Source organism: Electrona antarctica, assembly GCF_951216825.1.
Source record: "Electrona antarctica genome assembly, chromosome: 6".
Classification (NCBI taxonomy): Eukaryota; Metazoa; Chordata; class Actinopteri; order Myctophiformes; family Myctophidae; genus Electrona; species Electrona antarctica.
Genome location: NC_136811.1, coordinates 3,183,611 through 3,199,788, shown reverse-complemented (window position 1 = coordinate 3,199,788; position 16,178 = coordinate 3,183,611). Strand labels below are relative to the sequence as shown.

General features: G+C 42.3%; 1 long non-coding RNA gene across 2 annotated transcripts; it reads left to right on the top strand.

The window, feature by feature from the left end:
• The first annotated feature begins 5,722 nt into the window (after positions 1-5,722).
• On the top strand, positions 5,723-15,809 carry LOC306924585. 2 transcript variants are annotated; one of them, XR_013790184.1, is made up of 4 exons: positions 5,723-6,311; positions 9,057-9,155; positions 11,520-11,693; positions 14,615-15,809. It is a non-coding gene; the product is annotated as an uncharacterized lncRNA (long non-coding RNA). The 2 variants fall into 2 exon arrangements; XR_013790185.1 differs by lacking the exon at positions 14,615-15,809 and having other exon boundaries at positions 11,520-13,078.
• Positions 15,810-16,178: the final 369 nt, after the last annotated feature.

Genomic DNA, 16,178 nt, shown 5'->3' with positions numbered 1-16,178 from the left:
CATGGACTCCTTTTCCTGACCTGCATGACTTTGTGAAATGTCCTTTTTTATGACACACTCTACACTCAGCATCGAGCAGGGCATTCCTTCCACATATGTTTTCTCATATTTCCACATCTGCCACATCCTGGAGACTGTGTGTCAGATTTGTATTGTGCTTTCTGCCACTTGTGTTTTTGTATGCAGAGTCAGTCACTCATATATGATAGTCTGTTTCTAGCGAAAATGTACAACTAATTCAGTAGCAGTAACAATAGCGTTTTCTCACAGTCAGTAACAATAGCGTTTTCTCACAGACAGTAATATGATTCTTCATATCCATATGCGTGAAGCGGCCTGGATGATGTGTTTATTTTTCAAACACAGTTCTTATATGATGGGGATTACAATGCAAATAAAAAGTAGGCTACATGAACCCGTGGATTTGCGCCCTCTACCGATATTGACGACAGACTTCGGTGCTCTATAGAGATTGTGTGTAACAATTTGCGGGATTTTTGGACATAATCTGGAGGAGTAATATCAAAAAATGTGTTTTTCAAAACTCGGCCTCCTGGTGGCGCTATAACAGGCCGTTCTGGAAAATTTGGGGCAGAGGTTCATCGTTGGCATCCAGGGAGTGTGTGTGCAAAATTTGGCATCGATCACGTTAACGGTGCCAGAAATTAGCTGGTAACAGACGGACGGACTCACACACACACACACACACACACACACACACACACACACACACACACACACACACACACACACACACGGATGGAGTGCAAAACATACTCTCTCCCCATGCCTTCGGCCTGGTGGAGACAAAAGGTTACTTTTCAGAATTCCAATTCAAAAATCACACCTGTGTGAAAAGCACACCTGTGTGAAGTGAGGGGCGCTAATATAAAAGTCTAACTCATGTTATTAGGTGATGTAATGGTGATGTAAAACAAATGGTGCCAACACAAACATTAAACACCATTAACAATTAATAATAATGAATTGCATTTTTATAGCACTTTTCCAAGTGCTCAAAGCGCTTTACAATGGTTCATGCATTCATACATTGGGAGGTGAAGCGGCGAACAGTCGATGCCAGCGTCCTCACTTCCCACACCAATGGTGGCAAGCTTACACCGACCAACTCATTGAGGCAATGTAGGGTACAGTGTCTTGCCCAAGGACACTTCGACATGTGGACAGGAGGAGCCGGGATTCGAAACGGCTGACCCGGAGATCATTGGACGACCTGCTCTACCTCCTGAGCCACAGCCGCCCATAATAATACCCAGGGGGCAAAGGGGGTTGACCTGCATTTGTCATAACATACAAAGTTGTCCACCAGAAATAATATCTATGACCCCATAGGATCACAACCTATATGGATTTTTGGGCGAAAGTCCAATATGGCCGCCCCAATATTAGCCCCTATTAGTTACAATGGGGGGTGAATAGGGCAACATTTTAAACTGAGAGATATTTCTACGAATCTTCTCAGGTTGATCAATATGAATACGAACATTTTTTGTATTGCAAGTTTCCATGAAATCCAATATGGCCACCACAATATGGCCACCACAATATTAGCACCAAGAAAATAGGTTTTGGCTCTAACTTCTGAACTAGATGAGCTAGAAATGCAAACTTGGTGTGTATTTCATGGTTTCTGACCATTATTGGGTGTGTCTAGACCCTTATTGTGCCTATTTACAAGATGGTGGCTACCCAAAATAGTGCTTTACCATGATTGTTGACTGTTTTGGCAAACACAATCAATATTAATCCATTGGCTAAGATTCGTGGCACAGAAGGAACATATATTCTTGAGCTTGCATATTGTCAAAATGGCTGCAAACATGAAAAAGAAAAGAGACATTACATTTCCTGTCAGTTCCTATTACCCAGGTGGGCAAACCACCTGGGTAAGGGATATTTCCACGAAACTTCACAGGTTGATCAATGATATGAATACCATAATTTTTTGTATTGGAAGTTTCCATGATATCCAATATGGCCACCACAATACTAGCACCCAGAAAATTGGTTTGGCTCTAAATTCTGAACCAGATGAGCTAGAAATACAAACTCATGGTTTCTAACCATGATTTTGGTTAGAAACCAAACTGTATTTTGGTTTTGTTCTACTGTTTCTGTTGGCATTTCCTCTGTTTATGTTGACAATCATCCCAGGCAGGGACGTGCATCGCCAAGCCGGACATCCCTTCCTTCACTGAGTATGGATGGTCTCTCAGTGACGGGAATGCAGTCCCCTGTCCATCTACAGAGCCAGCCTGGCCTATGTCAATGAACAAGACAATATCATAGCTTAGGCCCTTAAAACTAGGCTCCAGACTTCCCAAAACAAACAGGTCAGGCTCCTACTTGACCTCGCCCCCCGAACCCACCTCACCCCTGCCCACTTCGACAGGCTGAAATGGCTTAGGGTCGACGACAGAGTACAGCATCTTGCAATGGGTCTGGTCCACAAGATTCGATACACCACCAAGATACCCATGTACCTGTCTAGATACTTCCTTAATGTTAACGAAGTCCACTCCCACAACACCAGAGGGAGTGCAACGAACCATGTACAACCCAGATTCTGCACAAACAAGGGACTAAATTATTTTCGCTCCTATGCCACCAAAATGTGGAACGCCCTACCAACAGTCATTAAGACATGCAAATCCCTTGACTCCTTCAAAACCGCTCTCAAAGGGCACCTACGGACGGCTGCAATTCGAAACTGGCCTCCGTAAAATCTGAATCCCCCCCCCCCTTTTCCCCTCACTGTATATGTTTCTTTTCCCTTTTTACCTCCATTATGAGGAATTCCTGTTCTTTGTCTATATAGAAGTGTCTATTTGTACGTCTCTAAATGTTTTTGATGAATTGAACATGGTGGACCCTATTGGAAACAAGTGTAATGCTTAATTGGGTCGTCCACTCACAGTTTACAGCCTTTGTATTGAGTTTGTGCTTGAAATGTACTGTAATTCTGCAAACTGTTAATAAATATTTCAATCAATCAATCAAAAGCTGTATCAAAGGCTGCCAGACATGTGCCAGGGACTGGAGACAAGATGCAGCAGGAGCTTCATTCCATTCCTGACTGGGAATGGCTCAGATGCATCACCATTCTCTTGGACTCTGGCTGGCATCCTGTCATGAAAGGACGCGATGAGAGAGATCAATGTCCCTGGACAGCCAAACTTGCCAGGGATCTGCCATAGGCCCTCATGAGTCACGATTGACTGTGTGAAAGGCCTTGGCGGTGAGGTCGACAAACACCATATAGAGACCCTTCTGCTCTCTGCACTTTTCTTGCAGCTGGCAAATGGAAAAGATCATGTCACAGGTACCTCTGCCTCCGTGGAAACCACATTGGGATCCAGGGACAACATTCTCAGCATGGCTGATTAGCCGGTTGAGGATGATTCTTGCTAATCTCTTTCCTGTGGTGTTCAGGAGGGCTATACCGTGATGGTTATCGCAGTATGCCCTGTCCCCTTTCCTCTAAACATGCACTATGGATGCGTCCTTGAAGTCTTGAGGGACTTCCCCCTTTTCCAGATTACCTGGTACAGGTGCCAAGCCTCCATTCTTGTAGATGTCTGCGGGCAACCCATCACCTCCTGGTGCCTTTCCAGAAGTGTTTTGTTGGAGTGCTTTTACTGTCTCTGCACTGGTGGGGGTCAGCCAGATCAGCTTTGATTGGCAGCTGGAGTATCTTCGGAAATTGAGGACTCTCTGTTTAAGACCTCACTGAAGTGCTCTTCCCAGCGTGCTAGGATGTCACTCTTGTCAGTGAGCACTGAGCAGGACACTTGTCAAAGGAGCGGACTGGAGTTGAGCCAGTGGTTTTGGGCCCATAAAGAGCACACAGAATGATGATGCATCTGAGCCATTCCCGGTCAGGAATGGAATGAAGCTCCTGCTGCATCTTGTCTCCAGTCCCTGGCACATGAACAGATTTTCTGGCAGCCTTTGATACAGCTACATGATATTGTCTTGTTCATTGACATAGGCCAGGCTGGCTCTGTAGATGTACAGGGGACTGCATTCCCGTCACTGAGAGACCACCCAGACTCAGTGAAGGAAGGGATGTCCGGCTTGGCGATGCACATCCCTACCAGGGATGATTGATGATTTCAGATGATTTCGTGGTTAGAAACCATGAGTTTGTATTTCTAGCTGGTTCAGAAGTTAGAGCCAAAACCTATTTTCTTGGTGCTAATATTGTGGCGGCCATATTGGATTTAATGGAAACTTGCAATACATAAAATGTTCGTATTCATATCATTGATCAACCTGAAAAGTTTCGTGGAAATATCTCTCAGTTTAAAATGTTGACCTATTCACCCCCCATTGTAACTAATAGGGGCTAATATTGGGGCGGCCATATTGGACTTTATAGGTTGTGATCCTACGGGGTCATAGATATTATTTCTGGTGGACAACTTTGTATGTTTGTATGTTGTATCTACAAATGCAGGTTTCCTAAACAAGGGTGGTATAAGAGACAATATGACGCAATGAGGTACATTATGACATAACTTTTCCCTTCATTGTCAATAGCGTTTACTAAACAAACATTTAACTGAAAGACAAACATTAAACCTGTGTATACATTGACACGAAGGTAGACAGGAACGCCCACTATATTGCCCAGCTATATTGACGCAAGCTAGGGGGCGGCGGGCCCCCATGACGATTATAAAAACATTTCGTCTCTGGTGCACTCTGTGTACATCGAAAAGATTAGAAAACAACCTGTGACAAAGGTCTCAATTGTTCAGAAATAATGTTTGTTATGAGCTGGTCCAGCCGGCTCCATTCACTCCCATGTATTCTCAAAGCTTCCTTGGCCCTAACCTAAGAGGTCTGTCTAGCGCAAGGGGCCAGTGAGGCTATTCAACGTTGAAGCCCCGGGCCCTAGTGGTAGGAGGAGGGACTACAGGCGGACCCGTAGATTCATGACCGGGAAACCCCGTGCAGCTGGGCTTTAACATTGAGCGCTCGGTGGAAGTAGACGTTCTGAGACGGTACTTCCGGCAGTCTTCCGGGTGCTTCAAAACGCCACTGAGCAACTTCCACTGACATGAATAGCTGGGGGGGCGGAGCTTCGCGCCAGTTCAGTCTATTGATTGATTGATTGAAGAATTTATTAACAGTTTGCAGAATTACAGTACATTTCAAGCACAAACTCAATACAAAGGCTGTTAACTGTGAGTGGACGACCCAATTAAGCATTACACTTGTTTCCAATAGGGTCCACCATGTTCAAATCATCAAAACATTTAGAGACGTACAAATAGACACTTCTATAGACAGAACAGGAATTCATCATAAAGGAGGTAAAAAGGGAAAATAAATATATACAGTGAGGGGAAAAAGGGGGGGGCGGTGGGGGGGATTCAGATTTTACGGGGGCCAGTTTCGAATTGCAGCCATCTGTAGGTGCCCTTTGAGAGCGGTTTTGAAGGAGTCAAGGGATTCGCATGTCTTAATGACAGTTGGTAGGGTGTTCCACATTTTGGTGGCATAGGAGCGAAAAGAATTTAGTCCCTTGTTTGTGCCGAATCTGGGTTGTACATGGTTCGTTGCATGGTTCCTTTTATATACTCTATGGTCTAGCGTCTACTTGGCTAAATGCTTCAAATATTACTTTATTCCACCAGGGGGCGATCCGTAATAAGGAACTGTGTTGACCCGGAAGTTAATGCGTCTTGTTGTTTAATGCTTGTTTGTGTCCGAGCCAGAGTAATGTAGTAAGAGAGTGGTGACACGCTTTGATCTCGCCGCAAAGCGGGTGCCTATGGGCGATAGTTCCAAACATTGCTCCTATGGCTGGAACTATTCCATTGAGATAGAATGAGCACTTCCGCATTCCATTGTTACAATGAGAGTCAACGGGAGTGTCATTAGTCTCTTTTATACTACTCTGGTCCGAGCATAGGCATGGTAACGCCCCGCCTGCCTGTGATTGGCCTACAGACACTGCCCGTCTTGAAAGTCCTCCGAGATATGCTGGATGCCATGCTAGTATCAGTTGCGGTGAGCAGAGCAACAAAGAGCGTGGTGAAAAATGTCTAAAAAACGAGTGAAGATGTTTCAAATAGAGTCTCTACGGCTGTCGATAAATGAACACATGGCGTCGGTGAGAGAGGACATATCGTGTGTTGTCAACGAGCGCCTCAGTTCGGTGGAACAGTTCATGTGCAGCCTCTTTCAGAGAGAGATAGAGACACTAGCAACTCTACTGGAGAGACAAGACAAACTGCTGGACGTGATTTTACAGCCACACGTCAAACTACACGGAGCAGGTTTGTTATTTAAATTGCATTTCAACCACATTTTGTACACGTTTGACGGTTTGAGACAGCTGCTACGTTAGCTACGGCAAGCTTAAATGGTCAATATTTTACATTCGACCGTTAGCTCCAACCTTAGGTTAATTTTTGAGGGGCCTCCAATTCCCAGCTTGGTAACGGGTACGCTCGCCCCTTTTCCAACTCGCCCCCGCGAAAAGTGAAGAACGGTCGCTCCAAAGCCGTGGATAGCTCGCCCCCAAAGCGTGGATATCTCGCCCCATGTTTATTTATTTACATTTAGAACCTGCACTCCATGTTTATTTTACCTTATTTCTCATATTAAAACATTTAGAATCAGTTTGTTGTTGTTGGTCAAATGATGCATGGATAATGAATGGCTCACCCCCCTCCATTGTTCTGGAAATTCCATTCTGGATAGCCAATTACCCTATGCATTACCATGCATCACCCGATGCATGTTGTACCATTTACATATAGCCATGCATCACCCTCCATTCCTCCATTGTTACTGAAATGACTTAATGCATGTTGTTGTTGTTCTGTTCTGCTATGTCTGTCTAAAAGTACAGTACTTGTTAGAGTTAAAGAATTAGCTGGGGACCATCATGGAACCCTTTTCACATTGGCCTGTTACAGCGCCACCAACAGGTGTATTTTTGAAAATGACTCAAATCATGAACGCAGCGTGCAATTTGCGTGAAATCTTTCACAGACTTTCCTACTAGGCTGAGGAATATATCCCACCCTTTTCACATTGGCCTGTTATAGTGCCACCAACAGGTGGATTTTTACAAAACAGATTTTTTGAACAAAATGACTCAAATCATGAACGCAGCTTGCAATTTACGTGAAATCTTATCAGAGCCCAAGAAACGCGCCCAGGGGGTCGGGCCGATTCCGGCGAGCCGCCCCATGTCCGAAACCGTTGAGAAATGACAGTTAGCGTGTGCCCCCTCTACTGTACTGTCACTGTACTGTACAGGCACACCCGGAATCATCATATATACAGTTAATATGTGCGTGTGTGTTTGTGTGTGTGTTAGGTTGCGCACAGGTGGTGAAAAACATGCTATTCGTGCTCCTACCCAGCCAGGCACCCAGGCAGCCAGCCACACACATAGCTCCGTAAGGGAGTCGCTGCACCACTCAAAAATCTCAAAGTACAGGGGAAAAATCTCTCTCTCTCTCTCTCTCTGTTTAAAAGTAGGCCTACAGGAAAAATCTCAAAGTACAGGTAAAAATATAGTACAGGTAAAAATCTCTCTCTCTCTGTTTAATAGTACATGTAAAAAATCTCTCTCTCTGTTTAAAAGCACAGGTAAAAATCTCTGTCTCTGCTGTTACCTCGAAAATACAACAGTTTTACGGGGCGACTTGTCCGGACTTTTGTGGGCGAGTTGGAATTGGGGCGAACAGTTTTGTTTTCCCCAGCTTTCTTTGTCTGTGTACCCTATACAGCGGTGATTTGATTGGCTGAGGGCTTAAAAAGTGATTGGCTGGAATGTGATGATGTATGATGATATATAAAAATCACTGATTTTTATATCTACGAGTGTCTTACCGTAGGTACCTAGGGCCATATCTTGCGCCACCCCTTAACCCTTATCCCTAAACTTATTTGCCATTTTTTACTATTTAACAAAAACCTTTCTTAATATTTCAAATAGCTGATCTACAAGCTCACAATGGGTAGAAGTAGATCAGCTAGTTGAACTATTTTAAAATGATTTTCAAAATAGTAAAAAATGGCAAATAAGTTTAGGGATAAGGGTGGCGCAAGATGGAGCCCCGCCTAGTACCTACGTGTATCTAGTTTGCGTCCTAGAGAGAAACGCAGTACCTACCTAGCTGCAATTTGCAACACAGTAACACTAGATTTAAAAAAAAAATGGAATGAATCTAGAGTTGCAATACCATCCGTTGACATCGCATTAATCCAAATTGCATTTCCCATCTGCTTGTATTAAACAACGTTAAACTCAACAACATTGCAGCTGTAGAGAAAGCTTGAATTGTCCTCTTTCAAACTGCAGAGCGTTTATTCCATAAAAATCCACCCTAGACATATGAGCTACTTTATGCCAAGAAATTCCGTGCTGTGATATTTTTGTTGGAGTTTGGAAGCACTCGTTTTTTATATTAGCGGGTTGTGCTGCTGCCTCCTGCATTATGTGCAAATTCAAAACAGGTGGTACGCAGGGCCGCTCAGTGACTTCGACAAGCGCTTCCAATCTCCAGCTACAATCTCCAGACTCCAGCTACAATTCCCATAATGTGTCCATGACATCATGGACACTGGGCTCACTGCTAAAATCTAAAATATCTAAAACCACATATTACAAACATAAATACCCCCAGGGAGGTGTTCTAAATATTCTAAAAGTTTCCATTTAATTGCTAATTGATACGTTTTGATAACCGTGTCGATCGATTCACCGGTTAGTTGATAAGCAGTGTTTTTGTAAAAAAAAATACCATTTTTACTATTTAAAAAAACCTTTCTTAATAGTTCAAATATCTGATCTACAAGCTCACAATGTGTAGATGTAGATCGGCTAGTTGAACTATTTTTAAATGATTTTCAAAATAGTAAAAAATGGCAAATAAGTTTAGGGATAAGGGATATATGGGTGGCGCAATATGTACATTTATAAGACATTTCATAGGACGTCATACATCAACGTCCTTATTCTATTCGTCACACATCAACGTCCTTATTCAATTCCTTCATTCCAGACCAGTGTGTGGAGACCAGCCTGCAGGTGAAGATGAGTTGTCCACAACCATCCAGGACTGTTTCTGTTAAACTGGAACCTGAAGATCACCTGGACACCAGTAAGTTTCATGCTCTTGTCTCTTTCTTGTTTCTTTCTTTAATTCTCTTCTGTTGTTTGCCAACTCCCCCCCCCCCCCCGTGTCTCAAAACATTCTTTAACCACATCAGCTTCTGCATCTCCCTCTTTTCTCTTGAGTTATTGTGCTAACTTTTTTTAATTGCCTTCTCCAACAAATGTTGCCGGCATATATAATTTCTCCACTTCTTCCAGAAGTGATTTGAACCCATCAGAACTACTGATCACAATATTTATAATAATTTAAAAAAAAAACCTAGTCAATCAAGCCAAAAAGTTATCTGGGAAATGTTATGCTACCTCTTTATGTATGTATGTATGTATGTATGTATGTATGTATGTATGTATGTATGTATTTGGTTAAAATGGGTAAGGTTTTAAAAAAAGGCAAAAGCATGCTCTGTTGCACTGGCCTAAAAGTGGGTCCTCTAAAACTGCTTCAACTTCTGAGAATGTGTGTTTGGTTCATTAGCCACCAGATGGCATACCTTATATGTATGTATGTATGTCTGTATGTATGTATGTATGTATTTAAAAGGGGGGCTTTTTTGTAAAATCCCAGCCTACAATACCTTCATAAATTTAAAATCCAAAGTAAGGTTACCAGTGAAGGGCAACCTGCCTATTCACTGGGGACTATGCAAGGCAGAGGCGTCCACCCCCCTGAGTCCAAGTTAGACTAGACCGCATACCTAAACCATGGTCCGAACCCATCCTCTAAAACACAATGGTAAAATGGATATACTTGGTAAAAAATGGACATTAATAAAACAACCTAAAAGAGTAAAAGTTCACAGCAAGGCCTGGATACAATTTATTTAATTGAACAGAAAGATTAACATAAAAATGAATGAGGTGTGAGTGTACTATGTAGGTGTTTGATAGTCAGCTTCTTTCATTTAGACCAGTGGGTGTTACTGTTTGCAATTTATTAATCCATCTATGCTCCATTAGTTTCCGCTGTCCACTGGTCCATCGGACTCCACATTCCAGACCTGAAACGATGAGGTTAGCGATGGGATGGGATTGAAAGTGTGTGTACAGGGTTGTGTGTAGGTCTGCTCGTTTGATGTGATATAGGTGTTGTTTGAGGCGTGTTTCTAGTGTGTGACTGGTTTAACCTATGTAATGTTTATGACATTGTGTGCAGGTGATGATATAAACTATATTGGGGGTGGTCAGAGACAGGGGATCCTGAATGGGGGAGGAAGTGTGACTATGGGGGTTGTTGATGAATTTGCGGGGCTTAAAATGGAGTGTATGTGGCTGTGGGGGCTTGGGAGGTAAAGTGGAGAATCTGGAATGCACAAGGAGGTCTCCCAGGTTCCTGTTCCTTCTGAGTGCAGAGATGACCTGATGTGTTTGTAATGGGGGGTAGGATTGTTGTGTAGTGGCGAAGTTCTGTTTGAATTTATGGTGTAGTGGTTGGAGAGTATGTGAAAATGTAGTTATTAATGGGACTAGTGTTGTAGTGGTAGAGGAGCCGGTGGACTGTATAGAGTGAGAAGAAGAGTTGGAGAAGGGAGGACATAGAGGAGAGGGTAATGCATGGGCCCCGTCCAGGTCCGCCCCTGTCCCCGCGCCAGAGAGAGGCCTCTGCTCCTGCTGCATGCTCTGATGTTGCTGGGGAGGAAAGCTAGGACTGAGGTTAGGGTTAGAATTAGGGGTGGGAGGGTTAGGGGTGGGCGGCAGAGTGTCCGAGAGTATGTTGGTGGAAAGTGACCAGGTGGGGGAGAGAGAGGCCAGGGCATTGCTCTTGATTGTCCGCAAGAACCTCTTGCTATAACCTCTCCTACGGAGGACTGTGAAAAGTGTGTGTGTGGCCTGATTAAAATGTTCCCTATTTGATATGTATGTATGTATGTCTACATACATAACCAGTAAGACGCCCTGAGGGCGGGCGGGCAGGTGCACGTGCACGCACCCCCACACACACACACACACACACACACACACACACACACACACACACACCCCTACCATCTGATTTCCAAGAAGCCACTATACCTTCTGAGAGACGCCCACCCCAGAGTAATAAGTATTAACAGATCATCTTATTAGATAAACTACAGTATTAATAATCATTCCCTGTTTTGGGCATGTTATCGAAGTTATAATATAAGGTTTCCAAAAAATCATACATAGTGAAAATAGCAGATATACAAGCTCACAGCAACACATTGTGAGCTGGCAGAGGGTCTATTTCCACTATGTTTGCACACAATTGTTGTTTGTGCGTGTGCATGCAGGTGCATCCTTGTATGTGTGTACAGCTGTCTGATCAATGGGACAATCAAAGGTAGAAGTTAAAACATTCATTGTTTTTCTCATTGTATCTTTTGCCTAGACTTCCTGCACCTCCCTGTGTATAAAGAGGAGGTTTCACCTGAACAGCAGGAGAGGAGCCCCAGTCTGGTCCAGGAGGAACCAGAACCTCCACACATTAAAGAGGAACAGGAGGAGCTACTTCAAAGACCAGAAGAGGCTGATGGGTCAGCGTTGACATCAGTAAAAAGTGAAGGTGATGATGTAAACAGAGACACAGAGCCTGTAGCCAGCACCTCGACTGAACACATGAAAACACAAGCTGATGTAGAGGACTGTGGAACATCACAGCCAACATGTAATGACCAGCTTCTCTCTTCACAACATTCTGAATCTGACATTACTGAAGACAGTGATGAGTGGGAGGAGGAGACCAGGGTGGTCAATCAGTCTGCTTTAAAAACACTTAAGTCACATGTGACACAAACCTTTAAAGGAGTTGGAAACAAGTTGTCCAAAGATGTTAAATCATCTAAACAAACTCACTCCATGAGGAGAGACACAGGGAAGAAAGGTTTAATTTGTACAGATTGTGGCAAAATGTTTAGTAATAAGATACATTTGAAGAAGCACATGATGACTCATGCAGGGGGAAAACCCTTTACTTGTACAGTGTGTGGCAAATGCTGTATTTACAGGAGTAACCTAAAATCACACATGTTGACTCATTCAGGGGAAAGACCCTTTACTTGTACAGTTTGTGGCAATGGCCATATTAACACGAGTAATCTAAAATCACACATGTTGACTCATTCAGGGGAAAAACCCTTTACTTGTACAGTTTGTGGCAAAGGCCATGTTAACACGTTTAATCTAAAAACACACATGATGATTCATACAGGGGAATGGCCCTTTACATGTACAGTTTGTGGCAAAGGCTTTCTTCAAATGAGTCATCTAAAAATACACATGAGGATACACACAGGGGAAAAACCCTTTACGTGTACAGTTTGTGGCAAAGGCTTTGCACAAAAGAATAATCTAAAAACACACATGAAGATGCATGCAGGGGCAAAGCCCTTTACAGTTTGTGGCGACAACTAGTCAAAGTGTCTCATATGTGACTGTCAGGAGTCGTGCAAGACAAATATACATAGATTTTGATCTAGATTCAGTCAAAAATATTTTCTGCAGATGCACATGAGGACTGATACAAATTTGTTGCTGGATGCCAAATTAATTGCATTTTTTTATTTTTTTTACAAGTTATAATGATACTTCTTACGGGCAATATATTTGAATGCAAACATTCACCTTGATTGACTTAGTTCTTGTGTTGCTATTGTATTGCTTTTCTCTTTTTTTGGTATTGCCAACATTTGATTTGTGACCAGCCATACTCGTTGAGTCTTCACACAGAATCTCCTTTTTCAGCAGAAAAGTAAAATCGTAATCTAAATGTTAAAGCCACAGTAGCAATCCGCCAATACCACTTAAACATCAGAGCTTAAATCGGTATGTAAACTGACATAAATGATATAATGTGATGTGTCACATATATGCACTAGTCTCTGTCCAGTTTAGTTTTAAGAAGGTGTGTCCATTGTTATTTCTATGTATGCAATAAAGTTCTGACAAGCCGCACAATCTCTGTAGCTGTTCACTGTGTGTTTCACTGTGTGTTTCACTGTGTGTTTCACTGTGTGGTTCACTGTGTGGTCACTGTGTGGTTCACTGTGTGTTCACTGGGTTTCACACTGTGTTCACTGTGTGTTTCACTGTGTGCTGACTTGTGTCTTTTGGACGATCAAATGATGACAGCACATTATGTAGTAGGTCTCAGCAAGACATTACACACAGGGCCCTATTTTCGCCAGTGCTAAACCCTTTATCCCTAAATGTCTTTGCCTTTTTTTACTATTTTGTAAAACATTCTCTTCTTTTTGCCAACTCCCAGAGGTTAAAATAAGGGACACCTCAGTGCAAAAAAATAAAATTGGGTCAAACCATCCCAATTTCGTGCGGTTACAGTAAGGGGTTGGACTAATGAGCGGTCAGACTAATGCCACGCTACCCCAAGAAAACCGAAATGCATAGAAAACGAGATACAGCGAGATATTTTGTGCGTCGTGACGTGGCTTATAAGGAGATATAGACTTAATTTTTAGACGGAAGCGAAAAGCATACTTCGGATGAATTGACAATGCGTAAAAGCGTAAAAACACTCGATAAATCGATCAAATCATAACATTTTTAAATAGTTAAAAGTTCTGTGTAATCATTGAACTTCCAGCTTGGAGTTGATGTATTGTATAGACAGTGATATATATACTTTTTTTAGACGCTATCAAGTGAAAGGGACACTTTGGATAATTAGACAAACTTGTGCTGAAAAGGAACGTCCCCTCCTTGCAGGGTCTCTAGTACCCTGCCCCCCCATGTCTCAAAGCATTCTTTAACCACATTATCAGCTTCTGCATCTCCCTCTTTTCTCTTAAAAATCTGAGTAATTGTTTATTGCATTGTGCTTCCTTTTTGTTAATGCCTTCTCCAACAAAGGTTGCCGGCATATATAATTTCCCCAAATCAGAAGTAATATCGGAACTAACTATGATCACAATATTTATTTTCAAATGAATACCTAGTCAATCAAGCCAAAAAGTATTTGGCAACTTATCTGGGAAATGTTATGCTACCTCCTTATTTACACTGTGCTTTACATATACATAACCAGTAAGATGCACTGAGGGCACACACGCGCACACACACACCCCTACTTTCGGATTCCCAACCGTATACCTTCTGACACTCCCACCCCAGAGTAATACGTGTTAATAACAGATAATCTTATTAGATAAACTACGGTATTAATAATCAATACCTGTTTTGGGCATGTCATCGAAGTTATACGGTTTCCAAAAAATCATAAATGGTGAAAATAGCAGATATACAAGCTCACAGCAGCAACATATTGTGATCTGGCAGATCTCGCAGGCAGATCTGGCATTTCCAGTTTTCCACTATGTTTGCACACGATTATTGTTTGTGCGTGTGCATGCAGGTGCATCCTTGTATGTGTGTACAGCTGTCTGATAAATGGGACAATCAAAGGTAGATTTTCCTTTTTTTTAAGTTAAAACATTCATTGTTTTTTTTCTCATTGTATCTTTTTCCTAGACTTTCTGCACCCCCCTGTGTATATAGAGGAGGTTTCACCTGAACAGCAGGAGAGGAGCCCCAGTCTGGTTCAGGAGGAACCAGAAGCTCCACACATTAAAGATGAACAGGAGCAGATACTTCAAAGACCACAGGAGGCTGATGGGTCAACGATGACATTACTAGCAGTGAAAAGTGAAGGTTATGATGAAAACATAGATACAGAGCATGTAGCCAGCACCTCAACTAAACACATGAAAACACAAGCTGTTGTAGTTGACTGTGGAACATCACAGACAACATGTAATGACCAGCTCCTCTCTTCACGCTGTTCTGAATCTGACATTACTGAAGACAGTGATGAGTGGGAGGAGGAGACCAGGGTGGTCAATCAGTCAGCTTTAAAAACACTTAAGTCACATGTGACACAACATTTTAAAGGAGACAGAAACAAGTTGTCCAAAGATCTGAAATCATCTAAGCAAACTCGCTCCATGAGGAGAGACACAGGGAAGAAAGGTTTAATTTGTACAGATTGTGGCAAATGTTTTAGTAATACGATACATTTGAAGAAGCACATGATGACTCATGCAGTGGGAAAACCCTTTGCTTGTACAGTGTGTGGCAAAGGCTGTGTTTACAGGAGTACACTAAAAATACACATGATTACTCATACAGGGGAAAGACCCTTTACTTGTACAGTTTGTGGTAAAGGCTGTGTTAACATGAGGAATCTAAAAGCACACATGATGACTCATACAGGGGAATTCTCCATTACATGCACAGTTTGTGGCAAAGGCTTTTCTCAAATGAGTAATCTAAAAATGCACATGTGGACACATACAGCGCAAAAACCCTTTACGTGTACAGTTTGTAGCAAAGGCTATGCTCAAAGGAAGAATTTTAAACAACACATGATGACTCATACGGTGGAAAAACCCTTTACTTGTACAGTTTGTGGCAAAGGCTGTTTTGATCTAAAGTCACACATGATGACTCATACAGGGGAATGGCCCTTTACATGTACAGTTTGTGGCAAAGGCTTAGCTCAAATTAATAAACTAAAAATACACATGAGGATACACACAGGGGAAAAACCCTTTACGTGTACAGTTTGTGGCAAAGGCTTTGCACAAAATAATAATCTTAAAACACACATGAGGAGGATGCATGCAGGGGAAAAGCCATTTACAGTTTGTGGCGACAACTAGTCAGAGTCTCATATGTGACTGTCAGGAGTCGTGCAAGAAAGAAATACACAAATTGCAATCTAGATTCAGTCAAAACTATTTTCTGCAGATGCACATGAGGACTGAAACAAATTTGTTGCTAGATCCCAATGACAAGTTATGATACTTCTTATGGGCAATTGCCAACATTTAATATGTGACCAGCCATACTCGTTGAGTCTTCACACATAATCTCCTTTTTCAGCAGAAGAGAAAAATGTTAATCTAAATATTAAAGCCACAGCAGCAATCCGCCAACACCACTTAAATTTGTATGTAAATATGACATAAATGCTATAATGTGATGTGTCACATATATGCACTAGTCTCTGTGCAGTTTTGTTTTAAGGTGTGTC